Here is a 10985-nt window from a genome sequence, read left to right on the forward strand (position 1 = left end):
TTTTAACAAACAAATAAAATGTTATTAATATTTAAATAAAAAAAAATAAAAAAAATGGAAACTGAAAATGTCCGTGAACAGCTTAAAATAAGTCAAAACATTTGGAAAATGTTATGGTGTATAGAAAATGCTAGGTAATATAAAAACATTTAGTCAAAATGTCATGTACCTATACGGTCATTTGTTTTAGAGTTGCACCAAAAACTAAAATCGAATTTCTCGAAAACAGATTTTGTGTAAAAATTGCCATTTTTCCGTAATTTTTCTTTTGTTTTTCACGTCGCTTTTTAAAACTACTGCGAAATTTTTACTTTTGACCTCGCAAAGTACCAACTAGATTCACCTCCCTATTAGAAAAGTTACTGTCGAAGAAAAACCAAGCATTTTTACTGTCTTAAAAGGTGATGACAGACACAAAAAAAAATTTAAAAAAAAAAAAAAAACATACATCATTAATTTGCTCAGAATCTAAACTTTTAAATTATTAACATTTTTGGTAATATGATTGCTGATATGACTTAGTATGATTAGTGATTACCAATAAATGCACGTTTTTTTGGTGTACCTGGTGTCAAACTATGAATGTTATAGATTACTCAAAGTGTCAACTGATTATAATACTATCGTTTCAGATAAAACTGTGACGTAGAATATTTGTATTTGATAAACTGCACCACCAGATAATTGTTTATCTCAAATAGTCGGTTTCGGGGCGTTATAAGTTATAATATTTATTATAATTAATTGCTCATATCTACAGAGTGATTCACAATGCATGCTCATTGCTCAACCTATTTTTTCTCTTTTATTTTTAATGAAATTATTCAAAAAACTGATTTTTGGAATTTTTAAACCATATTTTCATATCTTCGAGATTTTTTGTGCCACTTAAAAAGTTTTCTATGGAGATACATAAACCTCTGTTTTTCAAATGACAATCCGCTTTTGTACAGTGAATTATTTAGCGGATAATTTTTCTGAAATATTGTCGTATCAAAATCAAAATTCAAACGAGTTATTATTGAGTTTTTTATTACCTTTGTGTCCTAAGAATATTAGGTCTATGATAATGGGTTTGGAAGATATGAGAGCTCTTTCGTGTTGGTTTGAAAATTATTTGATAATTATTAATTTATATAAATCTATTAATATTTATAATTTATAAAAATAGTCCAAGTATAATAAATAATAGATTCAATATTACATCTATTTTACGATTTAGTAAAATAATTTCTAAGGTTTATTATCCATAAACATTTCAATACCTGAAAAACTACACATTTAGATTTTGAATTAAGAAGTTACAACAACATGTTTGAAAAAATATATCTACTAAGTAATCTACAATCTAATCAGCTAATCTTTTCGTTTGATAAACATAATTTTGTATCACCACAGGACACCTCTTATAAGTAGCACGAAAAATCTCAAGAATTTTAAAATATGGTATTTAAGTAAATTTAAATATACCAAAAATTTGAATTTCAATAAATTAATTGTTAAATGAAAAAATGGGGACGTGTATACTTCTGTGAATCACCTTGTATAGACTATAGAGTTGCTGTATTCAAAATATTCTGTTATAGTTGTCATAGTTATTTATTAAAGAGTAATTATATTCAAAATCAGTTCATATTATTTTATGTGATTAGAGGAATTAAATTTATTGTATGAGATACTTTTATTTGACCCCCCCCCCCCCACAACTTAAACCTACTTTATATTAATTTATTGCTTATCAATAACTATAAAATATAAGTATTTAATTGTTAAAATGTTTAAATTTATTCAATATATTTTTTTATAAAATAATTAGGTACCTACGCTAAATTATAAATATAAAATTTGTATTAAATTCAAATGTAATTTAACATAGATCTTTACTAGTTATTACATATATAAATATAGTATTAAGAACATCGTAAAAATTCAAACTAAGACTTAAAGTAGTATATGGAATAAAAATGAATAGCGTAGTTTTATTGATTATTTTCCTGAACAAATAAAAATTAAAAAACTATAAAGACAGGAAACCTATAATAGGTACCTATGATTATTTTATTGCTACCCAGCTTTTAGTGAACGTTTACCTATGCTTTGTCTTATTTGCTTACCTGTTTAATATTATATTTATGAGTACTCATAATGTATGACTCGTAAATATACAATAAGTACCTAGGTTACGCGTAGTAAATTACCTCTTGCATTTATGCCTTAGAAGCTATAAAAGATTAATGAAATATAGTTATAATAGATTAATGAAATATTTGAAACAACGTCACATCATCAAACAAAAAGTAAAACGTAATAATTACCTATACTTACAAACTAATCGAGAAGTTACGAATTTATATTTGAATTATTTGTGTTAGCAATAACATACTCTGTTGGTGGGGGGTGAATACTGAATATTACTCCCACTACCACTAGTTGAAAATTTCTGTGTATTCAGGCGCGCACCCAGAATTTTTGTTTGGGGGGGGGGGGGGGCTTAATAATTACACACAAGTAAACAATTGAAACTAATTTTTAAATAATCACTTTTATTTATTATCACCATATAATGTTATATTATTATGTATTTAATATTTATAATTACATTTATAACTAAATCAATTTAAAATTTAAGTTTCCTGCAGGGTTCCTTTTCAGAAAGAACTTTTAATACTTCGGATTCTTTAGTTTGTATTTCTCGATGTATGTGAAGATTTGCCAGACCATTTAAACGTGACTGTCCCATTGTGTTTCGGAGATAGGTTTTAATTCGCCGTAGTGTGGAAAACGATCTCTCGGCCGTATACTTGTATTTACTGGTAACGTTGCAAATATTTTCAAATGTATAAATACTGATTCAAATATTTTAACATCACATAAATTTAAACCATCAGTTGCGTTTAGTGGTAAAGTATAGCCACAGTTTTTGAATTTTTGATACCACAATTCAAATTCGGCCTTAGCGACAGAAAAACTAATTTGTTGCATATCTTTTTCATAAAAGTCAAAAAGATTTTTAAAACTTGAAATTTGTTCATCTGTTAGAATTTGTCCGGTTGGTAAAAGACATTTAAAACTTGTAAGGAGATTTTTATGTTTCAAAAATCGATCAGAAAGACAATTAAGAAATGAATCGACCCATGGAATAAATAAATTATATTTGCTATAATAATGTATAATTTCATTTTGGGGGGGGGGGGGCTTAAGCCCCAAAGCCCCCCCCCTCCCCCCTTGGGTGCGCCACTATGTGTATGCCACTGTTTAGGTTGACCATATTTATTTATTCATGATAGTATTAATCAAGCATAAACAGAATCATAATAAAAATTTTAGATAATCCACCCACAGTGGATTGCGAACCCCGCGAGGTTAGTACATGAGTTTATAATTTCTACCTCTAATTATAGTTTCAAAGTTGTACTAAGAAACGACAAGTTTTTACTTAATACAACCTACGGCGGCTTGGATCCAATGTGACAATCACTTGTCCGGTAGTTTTTGAGGTGTTAAAGTAGAAAGTCATGCATTCGATCGTCTAGCTATATAGATATTATATTATAGTCACCTCAAGTGATTTACATGCAACGAAAACCACCCAGTATGCGAGCAGTATATAAATCAGAATTGCATTTAAAATGGTAATAATTTATAATAATTTCAATACTAAAACGATTATTTTTATTTTTATTACAGTTATTTGGAAACTTGGACATTTGAAAAATAACATAAAGAAATTCGAAAAAAAAAAATGCAAAAGGGACATTTGCCGCTAAGGACTTTATTTGAGGTACCACCTGCAGGTTACCTATCTGACGTCTTATACCCATTATACTTTATATGTATTATATGTATTACCCTCAAACCCATGGATCGGTGACTGAGAGACGATGATTATAAATTACGATTGTCACAAAAAAATTATTCCTATTAATTTGTTTTATTATTATTATTTTTATTTTTTTTTTTTTATTGGGTAACCCGCGGCATCATAGGCCATTGGGTGTGGGGGAGGGCACTGTAGGTTTTTAAATTGGGTAGGTTGGTACACGTGTGTGTTCTGTTTTGGCAGAATTTCTAATGGGGCACCCGTAAGTAGGATAAAAAAGAGAGTTCTGGAACCCCAGCCTGCTGGCTCAGCCCTATACCTGATCCGAAGAAAAATGCCGCCCGCGGCCAAGGTATCGAACTCGGGTCAGCCACTCCGTCCCCATTTTTTTTATTGTAGATGTATTAATGATATTAGGGAGATAAAAAAATATTTATTACAATTTTTTTTTAGGTAACCACTAACCATAAAAAATTATTGGAAAATATTTAAGATGTCTTTTATTATTTAGTATGACAATGAAAATTACTCAATTTTACCCAAATTCTTTTGTGTACACTGTACATAAAATAAAAGAAGTCACAGGATTTATTTATGTTATTTTATTATATGGGAAATTATTGAGTACAGAAATTATTTCTGTAAGTTTTATCACAATATTAGCAACAAAACATAAATTTAGTAGGTAATTTATTAACTTAGATATCTAATTTGGAATTTTTTTTATTATTATTTCATTGTAGATGCATTAATGATATTAGGTAGATCAGAATATATTTATTATTATTATTTGTTTTCAACCATCTGAAGTTATTCAGAAATATATAAATATTTAAGATTTCTTTGGTATTTTTATTTTTAGCGTGTAAATGAAAATTAGTCAATTTACCCAAATGCATGTGTAGATAAAATTAAAATAGTTCCCAGGATTTTGAAATTTTTTTTATTTGCGTCCATAGGGAATTACCCAGGGAATTATTAGTTACAGAAATTATTTCTGTAAGGTTTATCGCTAAAAAACATGAATTTAGTTATTCATTATTTTTATCACAGATAATCATTATTTAATTATTTAAAAATATTAATGTATTCATAAATAAGCATATTTTAGCTGAATACATTTTAATTGAATATTTAGATATATTATATTTTAAAAATCCTGGGGACTTTCTTTATTCTATGTGGTACATAAAATAATTTGGGTAAAATTAAGTAATTTTCATTGGATAAAAAATAAAAAAATCTTAAATATTTCAATATTTTTAAATAAAAAAAAAATTATAGTAAATATATTTTTATCTCCCTAATATCATTAATATTTAATTATTAATACATCTTGTTGTGAACCCCTGTCTGTATGTTATGTTCATATTTAGATAAAGTAATAGTTTTAGTATAGTATAGTAGTAAGTATTTTGTTTTGTGAACAGACAGTATTGTGAAAGGAATTCGCTGTGTTGACAGTTTTGAGCCCGAGCGAGCCCCTACTGTGTCCCACTGTCTGTGTAATACAGTAGTGTTGTACTATCTGAGCATCGTGCTGAACCTATGTTATTTAAGTATAATAAATATTATGTTCAACTTAAGTTGGTTCTTTTGATTTGATTATTTTAATAAAGTATAGTGAATAAAGTATAGTAGAGAACCACGCATTAATTTATCAACGAATAATCTTAAATCAGAGTTGTGGAGTTGTCCATAACATTAATCTACAATAAAATAATAAAAATAAATAAATTCGAAAAAACATTGTAATTCCCTCAAAAAAAATAAAATAGTTTCATTAAAAATAACGGAAAAAAACGTCATAAGACTTACGATTGCCAAATTTATATAGTTATAAACAAGTTAAAAATAAACGTATGAAACTATATTGTCATTTTTATATTTTTTTGTTTTAATAAATGTATTTTCCTAATAAATTGTTTAAAATAAAACTACACCAAATTTCCAATTAATAACGTATAAAACAGTAATTTAATAATTATTGTAAAATGGACAACATCTACATTTCATGGTGCCCAATTGTGTTGCGATTTTTTCATGTAAAAAGGTAAAACGGGCGCAATCATGTTCAGCCTTGTAGTGTGACGAGAAATATGAAAACACAACGATGCTGATCAAAACAACTACCTATGTTATGCAACATGAATGAGCAAAAAAGCTCATGCATGTGGAGCAATTGGTTTGTTATTTACTTGTTATAGGTTAGGTGTTAGGTTATAAATGTATATCATCATTATAATAATTTACGTTTTGAAAATATAGAAAATATTTTAATCTAGCCAGCCCACCATGAGTGATGTGTTTTTTACCATATTTTTAGGTTACTCTACTGTGATAATAATATTATGCACGAATGACTGTGAGACAATTACTAGTTCCGCAAAAATTTAAAATGCCTGTTTCCGCCAAATTACCTGCAATATTATGATCAAAATATTGTGAAACAACTAAAAACCAAAGAAAATTTATTTTTCATTTTATTTAGGATGTATAAAATCTTCACAGTTCACATTTCTAATAATATATTATATGACTTAGATTTTTTTTAAAGGACTATTTAGTAGTTATTATAATTTGTATAGAACCTATGTTGAACAGAAAAATATTATGTATTACCTGCAGCTATATGTGGCTTTTATTATTTGAGTTATTACTTATTAGTAATTATTATATTATTTACATTGTCATATGAACAATTTAAAATTATTTCAAGTTAAAACATTATGATTTAAAATGTTGATATAGTTATCTGGAAAATCATCAGATTTTTTAATTTTTTATACAAGATTATTATATAAATTCTAATAGGTACTGATTATTTATTAGTTAATTGCACAAATAGGAATGTAAGTATATGAAAATGTAAAATGTCTTCCAAAATTATGGAATATAAGTATAATATAGTACAGCACAAGTTAATTTTTAAGTATACAAATTTATTGTTTTAAATACGTTTGTATAAGTAATAAAAAAATAATATTAGGTACCTATTATTATAATTATTTTTTTTATCAACATTTAGTATTTGACTGTTTCTAGCATCATTATTTAATAATTTAATTTCTGCAATTAGGGACCTTCCACCTCCTGTAGGCCCAAGGGCAACGAAGTCCTATGCTACGTCACTGCAAATCACCTAATGTTTCATGTTTGCCGATATATAGAAGAAGCACAAAGTATTGAAATCCTGTTCAATATATTTATTGTTAAATATCGATCGAATCGTTTTTTAAAATTATACCTAGATGTATTGTATGAATTGTATAATATATATAAATACACTAAACTTAATGTATTAATTAGATTAGTCCTTTTAATCCTGACACACAGGGTGGTGCAGTTAAAAACGTACTACCTAGTAAAACTCAAAGGCCAAAAGTCGAAGGAAAAAAATTGAATACCATTTTTTCGGTGGGATGGTCGGACAGTGTTGGAAAATCGCCACAGCAACCTATACCTATTTTATTGGTACCTACCTAGTATATACGCTGTCGATATCAAATCACGACTGCTGTTCAGCATAACAGTGGTAGGACATATTATTATCATGAAACCCTATAAGTAGGAACGTGAACTTTTATACCGAACGTCTACCCCCGTACAATAACCGTAGTATAATAGGTACCTACCTATATCACCTATATACTAACCGTCGGGAAACAATAGGAACAAAAAGTCACCCCTCTTTACGCCCGTTCTACCTATAATATAATATTATATTATATAGAACAACCTCTGCTATAAAACACGCATTGTATAGATTTTTAATGCAATATCAGCTACCTATCGTAAAATATTCGATCGATTTCTTAGTGTTCTGTGTAAGCGATACGCCGAGTACAGCTGGTGTATACACGCTATAATACCACCATATACGTTATAACTTATACATTTTAAATAATCGATTAATAAATAATACAATAATAATTACTAAAATTAATTACTATACGTTATATATTTTACTACAATCTACCATCTACGTATTTGATAATTTTATTTCCATACATATAATATTGCGGACTGCGGTGTATATTATAGCGATCAATCGCCGAGCGTCGTCATACGTTTGGCAGCACAGGGCGTGCGGCTACAGCGCAGCTCCCGGCGAGATCGCGTGGATGACGGTGGTTGTAACCCTCGCACGCTCTTCTCCCTCGCTCGTACTTCCTTCTACGCTATCCTCGGCGAGGGGCTCTGCGTCCAACGATCGGGTGGCTGGCGGCGTGCGCGCGCGCGCACGTCCCCGGTGTTGATAATAATAATATAATTATTATTACTGTCCTTTTTTCCGACGGATATTATAGTAGTTATCTACCTATAGTGGTTGTGAAACGAAACGAGACCAAGATATTGTACCCGGCAATGGGAGGAAAACGAGAAGAGTAAAAATATAACATTTATAGTATTTATACGGTTTAATAATAAGGACGATATTATAACCGAGGACCGACGGTGAGGCGAACTGAGGGACGACCGCGGACCGACTGCCAACGCGCGCGCGACGTCTTATCACTATATTCTATGAATAATACTCACTACCGCCGGGCGTGTCCAATGACAACGCCACCGGCGCCGCAGCCGCAGCTCAGCTGAAAATACTGCTGATAACGGCCACGACCCCGGAACCACCGCCTACAGAGAGGGGTTACAGATCGAACTGCCACCCCGGCGTAGCTGATACAATATACACTTTAATGCTTCTATTATATCACGTATAATATACAACGACGACAGGGGCGGCACTAGACATTTATTTCTGGGGGGGCAGGATCCGGGCAAAAAAATTTTCGGTGGGGCAAATATATATTTGTAATTTGTATATTATTGCTCTATATTTGGATTTTCCATAATACTTTTATTAATGGGATTGATATTTTGGTATATCCAGCTATTAAAGACATTTTTTGTAATCATATAAATCAGACACTAATGTAAAAGAGAGGAGTAGGTAAATCAATAGAATCAGATTTCTGTAAGTAATCTGAAACAATTTGTAACTCATGTAAACTTTCACAAAATAAGTGTAAACAAAATAGAAATTCAAAATTAATATGGTCTAAAAGTGAACTAGCTTCTAAACTAACTCTATTAAGTAAAAGCAATATGATTGGTAGTGTTCTTTTAACAGCTATACAAGCAGCTATTTGGCAGATCCATCTTGTTTCTGAAATACTTTTTAGTTTCACACATTTAGATTTTGGACAATGTTTTTTTTGAAGTTCAATAAATTGAGTGTGCACCGTTGATCTACTCATAAAATTATATATTTGTTGAAGCAATATAAAAAACATTTTTACTTCTGGAATATTCTTACAAATATCAACGACAACTAAATTTAATCTGTGATTATAACAATGAGTATAAATAGCTTGAGGTACTTGACGTTGGAAAATTGCTTGAACACCATTAACATTGCCACTCATTACCGCAGCCCCGTCATAGGTGTGTGCTATACAATTATTAATATCGATTGAACAATTAGCCGCAATGTACATTCGATGTGATTAAAAAGTGCTTTAGCATTTAATAAAGAACAAGGTACAAATCCTAAAAATCGTTCATTAATTGTATTGTTATAAAAATACCGAACCATGATAGAAAGTTGTCCGGATGAAAATGTTATCTGTGCCATGACCGTGGTTTAAACAGTGTAATAACAATACTACCACGAATAGCAACTTCTCCGAAATTATATTACTCCAACATTGTGATTAGCAGTTGTCCCATAATTGATAAATTATAACCATATTTAATACTCGATGTGGTGTTTAACTGCTAATCGGGGAAGAGAAATTTCACACAATATTGTGATGGGTAATATAAATATATTATAAATTTTCATTTGGTCTCAAACAGGTAGGGCAAAGGTGGGGCTAAACCAAATTTGGGTAGGGTACTAGCCCCACATTGCCCCCCCTTGGAGCCGCCACTGAACGACGATAACACGAACACATGTAGGTACTTACGGTATATATCGTCAACAGAATTGAGAGTTTTTACACAATGATGGTTAAAAATAACGTATGAACCCGTTAACATTATTTACCAAAACAAGCCTTTGCGCATGCGCACCAAATATCGGTACGGTTATTGGATTATCGTAATCGGTTATTTTAACGGGCACCGTATTGCTGGTTATTATCGGTTATATCTCACCAATCGGTTATATTATCTAGTCTGTGATTTTGTCCAAGTTTAACGGTAATCACCGGTCTTTGGGATCCCGCTTTTTCCGAATCTAAAATGTTGATATCAAAAAAGTTAAGTCATATACCTGTTTATATATCAATGGTTAATATTGGTTATGTGATAAAATATTTTAACGGAATATTATATATCCGGTAATGCAAAAACTAAAGTTACAACTATAAGAAGATGTCAGCGCACTATTTTTTTTTCTCTTTCTGGTCCACGCACAACATAGACAAAACGCATTAACGTAAAATAATTTTTTCTATGTTCTTAAATAATCTTAGAGTAAAATCACCCATTACAAAAAAGATAGAGAATAATATTTTTGAGGGAATGATATATCGATTTTATATTTAAAATATAATTAAGTACAATGTTTGCAGTAGTTTTCAAAAGTGCCAAAAAAAAAAAAGAAAAATTATGGAAAAACGGGAATTTTTACACAAAATCTTTTTTTGAAAAATAGATTTTGGTTTTTAGTGCAACTCTTAAACAAATGACTGTAGGTACATTAAATGTTGACTGAATGTTTATATTTGCATTTTCTATACACCATAACATTTTCAAAATATTTTGACTTTTTTTGAGCTGTTTACAGACATTTTCAGTTTCCATTTTAGATTCTGAGCGAAGCCGGTGTGAATGATGTGTGTTTTTTTTTTTATTTTTTATTATTTTTATTTTTGTGTCTGTCATCACCAGTGTTGGGAATAGATTTAAAGACATAGGTAATAGAATATTTATGTTTCATACTACATTTTAATTTGAACACTTCAATAGAAAAAAAGAATACTTTTAAAAAGTATTTGAGTAAGTTTTTTTTTTTAATTAATTATTTTTGATATGCCTTATGGAAGTTATATTTTAAAAGCAATAATTTGTTTAAAATGAAATAGAAATTGTATATTATGTCTATTGAACATAATAATGTTCATATTTACACTATACAAACAATAGAAAATAATTG

The 10985-nt window shown here is 29.6% G+C and overlaps 1 protein-coding gene across 1 annotated transcript in view; it reads right to left on the minus strand.

Annotated features, from left to right (window-relative positions):
• The window catches only part of LOC132939000 (uncharacterized), a 31402-nt gene extending 23079 nt beyond the window's left edge, over window positions 1-8323 (minus strand). The window contains exon 1 of the mRNA XM_061005990.1: window positions 7832-8323. The gene's annotated coding sequence lies outside the window, so the exon portion shown is untranslated. The remainder of the gene's footprint in view (window positions 1-7831) is intronic.
• Window positions 8324-10985: the final 2662 nt, after the last annotated feature.

This window comes from Metopolophium dirhodum, chromosome 2, assembly GCF_019925205.1.
Source record: "Metopolophium dirhodum isolate CAU chromosome 2, ASM1992520v1, whole genome shotgun sequence".
Lineage (NCBI taxonomy): Eukaryota > Metazoa > Arthropoda > Insecta > Hemiptera > Aphididae > Metopolophium > Metopolophium dirhodum.